This window comes from Girardinichthys multiradiatus, chromosome 19, assembly GCF_021462225.1.
Source record: "Girardinichthys multiradiatus isolate DD_20200921_A chromosome 19, DD_fGirMul_XY1, whole genome shotgun sequence".
Taxonomy (NCBI): Eukaryota; Metazoa; Chordata; class Actinopteri; order Cyprinodontiformes; family Goodeidae; genus Girardinichthys; species Girardinichthys multiradiatus.
In genome coordinates, this window is record NC_061811.1 from 1,766,468 (window position 1) to 1,780,319 (window position 13,852).

Sequence of the window (13,852 nt, forward strand, 5' to 3'; positions counted from 1 at the left end):
CTTTAGAAGGCGCACCGATCTGGTGCCTCCATGATGGTTGATGTGGTGAACAACAGAGGTGTTGTCTGTTTGAACCAGCATATGTTTTCCCTCTAGGTGGGGCAGAAAGCACCTGAGGGCCATGTGTACAGCACGCAGCTCCAGCAGTTTTATGTGGTCAGAGCGCTCCTGTCAGCCCCAAAGACCCTGAACCACTCTGTGATGCCACACGGTGCCCTGGCTCGTGGGGCTGGGATCTGTTGTGACCACCTCCCTGCGACACACCATTAACCCCACAGGGACGTCCCTGGACAAATAAGTCCTGTCTCGCCATGGAGCTGGGGGACAAAGGCACGTCAGCGTGAGCCTGCACAGCCTGGCGTGCAGGCGAAAACTGTTGAGCCACCTCTGCAAAGGATACAGAAAGAGCAAACCCAAGGGCACGACATGAGTGACTTAGGGTCAGTTTGCCTAGCAGCTGCAGGAAAGTGATGCAAGTAGACCCCTCATCTGGGACAGGACCAGGCAACTCATTGCCAAGTTGACTCCGAGGCCCAATCGTGACACATCATCAAGAAGGCGGCACAAATCTTGAAAAGCACCAGCCCAAGATTAGCTGCTGGCTAATATGGTGCGCCTGAACAGTTCGCTCCAGCGCCTCCACAGTTGCTGACCCGAACAACTCCCCCGGCATGACTGGGACACCCCTGAGGGTCCGACGGCATGCTTCAGTCAGAGCGGGCTGCGCCAGCCAGACTTGTCGACAAGCTTGGACGAGAAAAGACATGACACAGCCGAGCTCTCTGGTCATTAGCGCGAGGGCCTGCAATGCTGCATTGCTAAAGCCAACGGCCGCAGTTGCACCACCGGCGTCCTGAAGGGATGCAGAGAGGGCAAACATGAGATGTGCCATGGAATTGCCAAGGCAGCCAGCACGCGCTGCTGCATTGAATGCTTTACACAGGAGGTTATCTGTAACCCAACATTGAGTACGCGGGCATCAGACATCAGGACGCAGAGGGACAGAAAAGGGAGTAGGAGCCCGTCCGCGCCTGAAAAAGGCACTTCCGGAGGCAGACTCCTCTCCTAGCGGGAGTTCCAGCTGCAGCTGCAGCTGCCTGCATTGAGCTCACCAACTGCACTCTGCGATGAAAATGAGCCAGTCTCAGAGGCTTGGGAGGACTGCGCTTCCTCCTCATCTCTAAATTGAGAGGCCGACACAGCCAGATACAAAACATCCTCCTCCGCAGACAAATCAGGCATGGTGGGGAAGAGAGCCCAGCGGTTGGAAGTCAAGCATCAGAATGACGCGTTTGCAACAAGGACTTCATCTCTGCCAACTCCGTCGACAACTGCTCAACCCTTGTGGCCAGGCCCTGGTCAGACTTGTCCCGCTTCCTCCTAGAGGGGGGAAGAGACTGTGGTCTCACCACGGTGCTTTGAACACCTGAGGGGGCCACTTGCCCAGAGGGTGGGAGGTCAGCGTCATCCTTAGGGCACAACTGGGCCAACTGAGCCCCCCTCAACGCATGGGGCATGAAACTACAGTTCATGCAGCAATTCTCAGACAGCGCCTCCACCAGGTGATCACGCCCAAGGCAGGTAGGGCACAGGTCATGGCCTTCGTCTGCCTGAAGCGCAGCCCCACAATCCATGCAGCAGTGGGAGCCATCCATGTCCCAGATTGAAAACAAGGCTCCCCCCAATTCAGATGGGAAAATAAATAAGATAGAATCGGGAGAGGGGGCACCAACGCTGCCATCACCAATTAGAGCAGGCAAATGAAAAGAGGCCAACAGGCTGCGATTGTTCCTACCAATTATAACGAAGCACAACTAAGAATAGCTGACACCGTCAGCCACACTGTTACACTGGGAGAGGAGGCGAACACCGCTGCCGTCACCAGGTATAAAATGAAACAAAACTAAAGAAAGCTTAACCCATTAGCCAAAACGGACCACACAGTCGAGCATACTGGGAGAGGGGGCACACACCGCTGCTGTCACCAGGTATAGAGCCAAATTAACAGCAGCCAAGCAAACACAGTAACAAGAATCCGTGAACTGGGAGAGGGGGCGCAAACGCTACAGTCACTAACAAACAGCAAACTTATCTGCAGAAGGAGGGCGAAAATACCACAACTCCAGCCAGCCAGCAAGCGACAGGGCGTCCAGGCAACGGGGAAGCAAAAGTTCAAACGAACAGCGCACGAGAGGAAATAAGGAACAGAGCCTCGGATGACGTAGAACTATATAGCCTCTGCGGTCATCCTGTGTTTTACAGGTGTGACTGTTGGTATAAATACGCGGACTGCGCATGCGCGAAGGGAACATTCAGTGCTTTCAGTACCGCCCTCTGGCGGCCAGTAGAGATGAAATAGAACTAATGGACACTGACTGGAGATAAGTTGAGAAATGTTCAGCTTGGTCCGCAGCCAAAAGGGACTAATGGTCTGAAACTCAATTGGACCTTTTTCTGTTCAGTGAATGGACTGAGCCTATATTGAGCTTTTCCAGTCATACAGAGAACTCAAGCCTTAATCATAGACAACCACACCCAAATACACCAACATGCAGATAAGCTGGCAACCTGGAGTTACAAGGGTTGGACAATGAAACTGAAACACCTGTCATTTTAGTGTGGAAGGTTTCAAAGCTAAATTGGACCAGCCTGGTAGCCAGTCTTCATTGATTGCACATTGCACCAGTAAGAGCAGAGTGTGAAGGTTCAATTAGCAGGGTAAGAGCACAGTTTTGCTCAAAATATTGAAATGCACACAACATTATGGGTGACATACCAGAGTTCAAAAGAGGACAAATTGTTGGTGCACGTCTTCCTGGCTAGCCAAACCTTTGGTCACTCATGCCAATGCCAAACGTTGGTTTCAATGGTGCAAAGACCGCAAATCTTGGGCTGTGGACAATGTGAAACATGTATTGTTCTCTGATGAGTCCACCTTTACTGTTTTCCCCACATCCAGGAGAGTTATGGTGTGGAGAAGCCCCAAAGAAGCGTACCACCCAGACTGTAGCATGCCCAGAGTGAAGCATGGGGGTGGATCAGTGATGGTTTGGGCTGCCATATCATGGCATTCCCTTGGTCCAATACTTGTGCTAGATGGGCGCGTCACTGCCAAGGACTACCGAACCATTCTTGAGGACCATGTGTATCCAATGGTTCAAACATTGTATCCTGAAGGTGGTGCCGTGTATCAGGATGACAATGCACCAATACACACAGCAAGACTGGTGAAAGATTGGTTTGATGAACATGAAAGTGAAGTTGAACATCTCCCATGGTCTGCACAGTCACCAGATCTAAATATTATTGAGCCACTTTGGGGTGTTTTGGAGGAGCGAGTCAGGAAACGTTTTCCTCCACCAGTATCACGTAGTGACCTGGCCACTATCCTGCAAGAAGAATGGCTTAAAATCTCTCTGACCACTGTGCAGGACTTGTATATGTCATTCCCAAGATGAATTGATGCTGTATTGGCCGCAAAAGGAGGCCCTACACCATACTAATAAATTATTGTGGTCTAAAACCAGGTGTTTCAGTTTCATTGTCCAACCCCTGTAGGTGCCTTGCCCAGGGGCACACGGACATGTGGTAGGAGGAAGCTGGAATCAAACCCATGACTTCTGGATTGCAAGATGACTATTGTGCCTGCTGAGCCAAAGACTGTAGATAAGCACACCAGGGGAAATGAATCTGTAACTCACTGTTGTGTTTTAAGACTCTGATGGTGGACCTGGAGAGTCTGGCTCCCAGGACCAGAGAGGCGTGGTTCAGCTCATCACTCAGGATCAGGCAGCCCTGCAGAGCATCAGACCAAAGATAACTAGAAATTTATGATTTGTTTCCCTGCCTCTGAGATGGTTATGCAACGAGACAACCTAAAAATGAACCCGGTTGGTTCAGTGGTCTGAGTGTGGGTGGATGGGGAGGATCATTTGCTGGTCTATGTTAGGAGAATTAAACTAAGCCTGTTGCTTTGGGGTGGGAGGCTGCTGACCTTGACTGGGGGACATCATCGGGCTGTGGAAGAAGTACTTCGAGGATCTCCTCAATCCTGCCATCACGCATTCCCTGGTGGAAACAGAGGCTGGGGACTCATGATTGGACTCTTTCATCACCCAGGCTGAAGTCACCGAGGTGGTTAAAAAGCTCTGTGGTGGCAAGGCTTCGGGGGTGGATGAGATCCGCCCTGAGTACCTCAAGTCTCTGGATGTTTTAGGGCTGTCATGGTTGTCAGGATGAAAGGAAGGAAGGATGGAAGGAGGTAAAAATGAAGTAGGACACAGGCAAGGAAATAAGGAAGGAATGACAAAGACAAAAAGAGAGAGAAGGGAAGTATGGCTGGGATGCAAGGATAGAAGTAAGGAAGACAACCTCTGCTACGCTGACAGAAACGAGGCTGAATGCTACAACTAAATCAAAAGACACTTTAAGTACCATTTGAAGGGTTTACAAAACTCTGAAACCATGTTTATAACAGACCATGATTAATGATGTGACATTCTTCTGTATTTAAACAGACGCCGAGAGTTTTTACATCCAATGTAATTATAAACCTTTAAATATGACCCATTCAGCACAGGGGCCCAACAAACTGTAGGAGAGGAGGTTAAATTCACTTCAATCAGTTGATTTTAGCCAGTCTGCAGGACCAGTCAGACATTCGGATAAACTCCTCAATCACATCTAAAGCCACACTTCAGCAAAACACATGAGAATTATAATAAATATATAAACAATCTGTAAACATGACTACTGTCTAGATAATAGTGGTCATGTACGACTGCTTCATTACTTCAGAACCTTTCTGTTTAAGGTTCTGAAATCTTGAGCCATGAAGGTGTCTGTCTTTATACCGATCTCCTGCCTGGTGCTCGCCACTCCGACCCCGTATGTCATGCTGACCTGGGCTGCAGCATCAGCACACAGGCCCGTATTCTCAGCGAAGCCCAGGTAATTATATGAGCCCAAGTTAATCACATCCTTCACGGTCCGGCCGGTGTATCTTGGAGAGGAGCAGGAAAAAAACACACATGCACACACACACACACGCACACACACACAGACACACACACACACACACACACACACACACACACACACACACACACACACACGCACACACACACACACACACACACACACACACACACACACAGACACACACACGCACAAAGGGGGTGATAAGGATTTATGGAGCAACTGATCTAATTAAACATAATGATTTATTGTAAATAACTAAAAGAAGGAAGTGTAACATTAGCAGTGATCAGGTCATTTTGTTCCAAATTCAGACTAATCTGGGTTAAAAGCAGCTGGATTCATACATCAAACCAACTGGCATTCCAACCAGATTCCTGAGGAAGTCAGAGGAAGTACAAGATGATTGGACAGCAAGAGGGGAGGTGGGACAATGTCATCCGACCAGAGGACATGTCTCTGAAAAGAGAAATGGCTTCTTCCTCTCAGAACCGGACTCAGGACTCACTTCACTGACCAGCTTCAGCTAGAATCTCCACTGGTTCTTCAGCTTTTGTTCTAGGGTTCCCACCAGAACCCGTTCATCTCTGGGACACAGAACCCATCTCCTGTCTGAACAGTATGATGGCTGGACATTCCTATGCTGGTAATACTTTTTGTTAGAGCAGATGAACATGGAAGCTTCAGGTATCTGGAGATTGGACCCAAGGATGAACCAGACTGATGGAGGTCCATGGTTCTGTTCCTGATATCAGGGCAGATGTTTTCCATGATGTCACACAAGGAAGCAGAATGTTCTAGGTGTTGCTTTAAAATACATTGACAGGTAAGCCTCTATTTAACTCAGATGTTTTAAATGTATCAGAAGCTTATAGAGCCGTGACGTCATCATCTGGGCTTGTCTAAATTGTTAAAAGGTATGTAAACTTCTGACTTTAAGTAAAAATAAAGATCTATAAAAACTGTCTCTCATTATGGGATTATGGCGTTCTACAACATCTCTAACAGCACCTAGGCTCATGACATCTTTATTTTCCATTGGGTCATATTTTTCAGTCCGTTCAGTTTTCTGTATCCTCTGTTACGTTTTTCCAACTGTTACGTCACAGTATCTGCTGCAGAAGAGCTAAATAAGGTCATGAACTTCCAGCTACTAATTCATGTATCTGCCATAATTATTTCTCGCTGTGATTTTGTAGTCCAAGCTCAAATATGCCGACCCTGCAAGAGCATAAGTCTAAATGTTTGGTTGTTGGGTGTATTAACTCACACGTTTCATTACACCGTCCCCCAGCACCAGAAGTTCCTGATTAAATTTTACTTTCATTGAAATGTTCCCACATCAGTGGAGAAATTCCTCTTCGTCTGCATGAAGCTCCTCAAGGACGAGTTCTTCATCAACCTCCTCCAGAAGGATTTGCTGAAAGACTGATTAAGGGCTCAGTTCCTTCTGTCTCTGGAAACGACGGACGCAGCAAAGCAATAAGCTGCAAATAACACTAAAATGACAACAAACTTTATTTTAGACATGAATTTATTGTGTGGATGTGACGTCCTGGCCGTGGTTCTGATAGCAGCAGTATCGGATCTTCTGCTGATGTTGGTGCTGTGTGCTGCTTTCAGCTCCTGGAGGACAGAACCGTGCTGCGTGTTTTAATATTATTATTACATAAACACTTTAGCATTGTTTTGCTGTGTTTCTCTTGCTTCTGCACCGCTAGATAATTGTTATTAAACTACAAAAATGGCCGAAGTGGTCAAAGTGGAGCGATCTTTGACCTGGAGGGGGGCGCGGTGCGAAGTGCCTCAGCAGCATTTAAAGAGACGGCACCAAAACGAGTTGCTCTCAGACGCTCCTCAGAACAGGTAAAAGAGGAGCCTGAGGAGCTACAAGAACAAGGAGTTCAGACCAAAAAACTGCAGTTCCACTTTATTTAGACCACAGCTGGATGATTTAAGGGGGAAAGGAAGGATTTAAAAGCATCATATGTCCCTTTTAAGCCTTTTTTAAAAGAAGAAGAATTCAACAAAATGAGAGACTATCTGAAAATAAAAAAAATATCTTATTTAAAAAGAAACTAATTGTAAGAGAGACGTGATTCATCTACGAACCTTAAAAATAGTTCAGGCTTGTTTTATTGGTCCTCTCCAACAGTGACATACTAATAGAGTCTGTATGTACCTGAAACCTACTTTAACTCGGCATGTCCCTTCTAACACGTTATTATTGTGTTTAAAGTAGGTTTAGAAGAGACAGCAGTCACGCTGCAGCCGAGCAGGACTAGAGGCCTGTAGATAAGGGTCAGCAGCTTCACATAGAACCAAAATATAACAGATTGATGAAATTAAAGGCTTGGTCCGGTTTCAGTTTCTCTGATTCCTGGAACTGCTGGGTATCTAAGCTGTTTATCGCCACAATGGGTTCTGGAGTTTGAAAGACAACAAAACCAAAACATGCAGCGAGCAGCAGAACAGCCAGATTTGTTACTGTGCTGAGCTGAGTGCACTGCTCATGCAGTCTGGAGGAGGAAGTGCTACTTCTGCAGCAGAAATCACACCTTTTTCCACTGCCATCAACTGTAAATCTGGAGGTGTGTGTCTGCAGCCCAAAACTCTGAGAACAAAGATCCTCCTGTGACCAAACAGCTCAGGAAGAAGAAATGACGAGCATTGCATCTTCATCCAGGTATGTTGACGAGGAATCTGCTTGCTGCTCTGTGCTGACACAGGCTGAGAAACAGCTTGATGACATACAAACCAGAGAACTCTCTGAGCCAACCAGTGCAGTAGATGATGTTCAACTACGCTACAAACCAAAGCCTTTAATAACAACATATAACATAACATATCCTCTGACAAATTAAATAACGTTCCCAAGTCAACACCAGCTTCCTTTCCTCCAGATGCCTTTAAACTGAAAAACAACAACCTCCCCTCTGAGACGTTAGGCTGAAAACAACCCGAGAGGCCTGGGACACCAGCTACATGTTCACCACTGTCTGAGACATCCACGTTTTCTCTCTGCAACCTGCCGTCCTGTGAGGAACTGGGCTGGAACTGCTGGAAGGTGAAATCTAGATTCCTCTTTTCTAGACCTGCAGGCTACACTGTAGGCCGCTGCTTCTTTGGTTTACTACAGTTAAAAAAATAACACACAAAGCTTATTTTTCCAGTAAATTATGAGTCACATTTCTACATAGACAAGCAACCATCCAATCGGCAAGCAGGCAGTCGGGTCCCTTCAGCTCCAGAAACCCAACCTGCTTCCTTCTTGTGGGAACCAGGTCTTGTTTCTACAACCGCTGAGAATTTAACACCTGAACACACCAGATTAAAAAGGTTGTTGTGATTAATGACCTCTCTCAAAAATGGGTTGATTGCTGTGATGCCAGGAAGGTATAAATAATTATCGCAAATTAGTTTTCTCAGACATGATCCCTTTGTACACACCAAGAAGTTTTCTTTCACACCAACACTCTCCTGAAAAGATAATAAGACCGTCTTCCAGGAGTGGCTTGTGTCTTCTCCAATCAGAAAGAAAACTTCTTGGTGGAAGAAAAATAACTGCTTGGGGTGAGAATAATTTTAAATCCAAATGTGTGAAGCGGAGAAATCCTCATCATTATCACCTGGACATAAGAACCAAGGCCAAGCTGCTAAAAGAGCTGGTGCTGACAGAAGGTTATCTCCTGACGGACGACCAAACCCCAGATGGAAAATGATACGACTAACAACTCCATCTTCTCTGTCTATGTTCCTCCTCACCTTCTGCTCCTCCTTCTCTCTGGCGATGTGGCACCTTTCGATCTTCCAGTGTCGGAGGAAGTCCCGTAGGTAGCCAAAGATGGTGAGGATGCCGTAACCCATGTAGGTGAGAACAGCCACCAGCATGGGCGTCTCTTCAAAAGACTCACCGAAGGGCCAGGTGTACAAGCCGCCATGATGCGGTGCTGCATGGACCTGCAGAACACAGATAACAACAACATCCACAGCAACATTAGAGCTCATGTAAGCTGGTGGAAGTGAAACGTTTAATTAGCTCCATACTCTATTGTTCCATTGATATTCATTAGATTAATTAGAGCAGAGCCATCACCTCCAACCTCCAGAGTGAAGCCATGAGTAATGACCATCATAACCTTTTCCTTAATTAGAGAATCACCATCTCATTAATATCGGCTCATGTAGGGACTAATTAAATATTTGTCGGCCTGCTTAAAGCAGGCTGCAATGCAACATGTTTTAGTCTCTGTGGCATTCATGAAAGCAGGCAGAACCAGACCCAGACCACCGCCAAGTAACAGAACCAGCTGACATCAGATCAGCATCAATACAAAGAAAAATATGATGAGTGTATCACAGTAATGATGAGATCTTCTGAAACTCAAATTTATCAGCCTGTTTGAGGCAGTTCACCTCTAGCTAGAAACCTCTGGTCCAGACCCGGCTAATGAAGACCTCTCTGATGGTTCTAAACCAGTGCTGCCTTAATCGGAGTGACGGTTGAACCTTCTTTGTGCTCTGGTCTTAGGTCAGAAAGTGGCTACCTGTATATAAACATGATAAAAGGTATAAATTATTAGCAGCTCTGACAGTTTGCAGTTTATTAAACCGTCCGAGATAGGGTGAGGAGCTCGGCCTTCCAGGAGGGGCTTGGAGTAGAGCCGCTGCTCCTCCACATTGAGAGTAGCCAGTTGAGGTGGCTCGGGCATCTATACTGGATGCCTCCTGGACGCCGTCCTCGGGAGGTGTTCCAGGCACGTCCCACCGGGAGGAGGCCCAGGGAACGGCCCAGGACACGCTGGAGGTACTATGTCTCTCGGCTGGCCTAGGAACGCCTTGGGCTCCCCCCAGAGGAGCTGGAAGAGGTGTCTGGGGAGAGGGACTCTTCTGAGTCTCCTGCCCCTACGACCCGGTTCTGGATAAAGCGAAAGATGACGAGTACGAATAAACCGTCCGAATGTATGAAATATTTGACACAATCACAGAATAAACCAGAGACACACAGTGATGTTCAGTTTCTGTCCCTCAATGGGTTTCTTTGTGGTCTGAACTCATAATAAGAGAGAAATATATTGTTGTTGTCTTGTTTTGCTATTTCTAATTCACCAAACTAATTAGGAAATCCTTGGCTTGCATCTAGAAGGTCAACTCTAGTGGACTAAAACAACTTTTGTGGTACAGTTTCCAAAAGCTGTAGCGATGGCCTAGTGGTTAGAGACCAGGGCATTTGCGTCCTGACAATAAAGTCTAAATTATTATCATTAATTAAAACTTGACTATTTGACTCCAGAAATGACTGATGTGGCCAATTTCTGGTTAAATCTGTGAGCACCCGGTTGTGGTTCAGGTGTGACCTGGCTGCACAGGAAAACCCTGACAGGTAAGTTTTACCTGCCAAATGAAAGAGGAGCTGGCTGTGCTGATGTCAGTCTGAGCCCATGAAACGCTCCTGTGTGTGCTCTTATTAAACCGACAGACAGGAAGACAAAACCTCTCCATGCAGGCATCGTGCCATTTCTGCTGCCTTCTGGCTCTTCTCTACACTTGCTGCTGCTGAGCAGTGCATGTGACTGGTCATGCATCTCTGGTTCAAGCACCTTAATGAGCAGCATGCCCATCAAGTGCATGAACTCTAATAAATGAGCCGGGTTTGGTCACCAGGAGCTGAGTTTCTCTCCAATGTACCAAACCAGCAGAGCAGAAAAACCCTGTGTCTTTACAGAAGATTGTTGGGACTTGTCCTGATTTGATTCATGAAACTTCTAACTGGGAGGATTTCACACATTGAATAATGTGGTAAAAACAAGATAAATTGATTATTTTCACAATATTTTACCCACATGACCTTTATTTTATCAGAGAACAACCTGGGCAGTTTCACAGCCAGGATCCCAGCAGCAAGAAACATCACAGCACAACAAACGCTGCTGAAGTCATTCTACGTTAGCAAAGCTAGCCAGCTCTAAGTATGAATAAACTTTATCGATTTACAGTTACAGTTTTTTTGTTTTCTTTGGCAAGTAAAAGTGATAAAGCTCTGAATATAATCCAGAGAACCGTAAGAAACCCAGAGGTCTGAACCCATTGTCAGGCTGCATGAAGGGACCGGTTAACTGGGACAGTTAGGAGCGCACAAGCAAGGGGAAACATTTCATTGGTTTGTTTTGGAAAAAGCCGTCTCAAACTGCAGGCCGGCAGCGGATGGGAACAGGTGTTCTGGTTCAGTGTCTCCGCAACCAGCAGAATTCTTCCCAACCTTAACAGAACCATTTCAGATCAGGCTGATCCGGGACAGGTGACACTGTTTGGTTAGAAATCCATCACTGAATGCAGTCAGAACCACATGAACATAAATAGTGCAGATAAGACCTCAGCATTATTAAACAGTTACATTACACAGAGCCTTCGGACCATTGATTAACATAAATCCGGGAGTCCAATGTGCGGCCCTGGGGCCATTTGCTGCCCTTGGAAGGAGTAGTATTAGTATATTGAATTAAAACCATCTGTGGCCCATGGGAACTGTAAACTCAGCAGATTTGACCCACAAGGCCAAACGTTTTGTCACCACAGCCATAAATGGATATTTTTTCATGTTTTCATGGATTCAACAGAGAAAAATGTAGCTTAAACAGCAACGGTAGGACTCTAAACAAACAACCCTCATCAATTAGAGTTTTAGATCATGATTTCTTTTCCCTGATTATGATAAATGACCCCTAGCTGTGAGAACGGCCTGATTGAACAGGGAGCAGAGCAGCCACTACCAGCAAACATATAAAAGCCAACCTCTGTTACCTTATAGTAACAGTCTGCAACCCAAATTAGAATCAGAGCATTTTGGTTGGTTTGAAACCAATCAGTGTAACAGCAGCGCCGCTGATATCTTTTTAAAGCATGCTGGGAGATATCAGCTGGTGTCTTCCAGCTGATATCTCCCAGAAACCTTTGGTGTCTGAATGAGCATCTATTACACACACATTACATCACATGTAAATATGATTCTATTTGATGACCTTTCTGCTGAGTTTGCTTTTGTAAATAAGGACCATGTGACTAAAACTGATAGCATGGTTGGGATCAGCAGTTTTTACTGATTAAACCACTGTTCCAGTCAGCCCTAGGGGAGAAATTATTTGTGTTTTCAGTGAAAACCAGGATAACATTTCCAACACTTAGCATAACCATTTTTAAATGTCATAGCCATTATAATAATCACAATATTAATATTTTACGTTTCTGCGCTGCTCTTCAGATTCAGAGCTGAGGAGGCTCTAGTGTTAAAGTCGCTGATTTAGGAGTGCATACAGAAGGCCTTCTGAAGAGATTTAATCCCAACATGCTGAAGTGAATGACATCAGTAGTCTTATTTAACATTTAGCTACCATTTAATTTAAAGTAGTTAGCCCTTAGGTGACTGTTTGATCTGTTTAACTGGTTAAAAACCTCTCAGACCTCCTGGATGTTCAGCATTATAGTCAAAGGCCTGCTAGTCCTCTGCAGGACCGCCAAAATAAAACAAGGTTTTTGGCCTTAAACGTCTGACAAGCGTCTCCTTTTTAAAGTCAACAAAATAACAGATAAACTGAGACAGAACTTCCTGTAAACCTTCACAATAACGGTCCTTTAAATTTGAAATATTTTATGTTTCTGCCTGCATGTAAAGACAACAGTCTGAATGCTGGTGGGTTTTATTTTACTAACTCCACCTTTAGTGCAGTGACCTCAGACTCTAACAGTTCATTTAGCATATTAACATGTTTCAACAAACCAGTGATCATACTGATAATCATGATGCAAAGTTTTCACATCGTTACATCACTAGCTCCATGTAGACGTTTGGTCTATGCTTCAGTTTATGTGTATGAACACGGGAAAAATCCTTAATGAGACGCACCAATCAGATGTTCTGATCCACTTCCTGTCAGGCTGTGCCCCGGCTCATTCTGATTTTAGCCTTGCCTGATTTCTCTTTCAGAAACATTAATGATAACAAAAACAAGAGTTTTGCAAAATTGCTGTGTTTCTATGACGCAAATTTATTTTTGTAATTACAATCTGAGCAATTAGATGGTCGATGGAAACGCAGCTGGTCTTATTCAGCTCTGCAGTTAAACAGGATTTAACAAACCAGTCTTTACCATTATCTATTAGCATAATTAGTGCAGTTACTAAACAACCCTAACCAAGGCTGCGTGTATTTCCTGTAGAGGGGCTGATCCTTACAATAAAATATGTTCAGCTTCCTGTTGCCTGCTGATGTTTAATGCTGTGTTTTCTTTGTGTCAGAGGTCGCAGCTACACATTATACAGAACCACAATCATCGCCATTTCAAAGTGTGCATTATCTCAATCGCTCTTGTAAAGTCTCTTGTAATATTTCCAACCAGGAACTCAGAAAACTCTGAGTTCAAACATTTTTACGTTTCCAACCAGACCATCATTGATGGGGCCCTTTAAGCGTAGAAATCGGCTGAACCGATCACCAGCTGCTCAGTGCTACAAAAGCCAATCACTGGATTACTACTTGAATTGCAATTTTTTTACTGTCATTTATATAATCATCACAATAAATAATGGATGTCTAAATTATTTATTCACTGACTGTCTTTGCTAAATTGCTGATCTTTGCAGATCCCAGTTTGTGCATGTGTAAACGCCCAGATTCGGATTCGGCACCGGTAGTGTGCACTAATCACGATCAGGAGTATCAGTTCAGATTTATGGCAGCTGCTCCCTGAAACCTGCTGAGTGGGCGGCACCCAGCAACACCATCCCATTCAAAAAGTAAACCGAATCAAACAGCAGCCGCTAGGGACTGAAACCGAGTTACATCTGCGTTCAAATTGAGAATAATGGCCCCAAACTCTAG

At 45.4% G+C, this 13,852-nt stretch overlaps 1 long non-coding RNA gene and 1 pseudogene across 1 annotated transcript; one reads left to right on the top strand and one right to left on the bottom strand.

The window, feature by feature from the left end:
- LOC124855575 overlaps positions 1–13,852 on the bottom strand; it is a 32,620-nt pseudogene that overhangs the window by 17,562 nt on the left and 1,206 nt on the right.
- LOC124855978 lies at positions 7,238–8,319 on the top strand. The gene is made up of 3 exons (XR_007035208.1): positions 7,238–7,663; positions 7,881–8,044; positions 8,178–8,319. It is a non-coding gene; the product is annotated as an uncharacterized LOC124855978 (long non-coding RNA).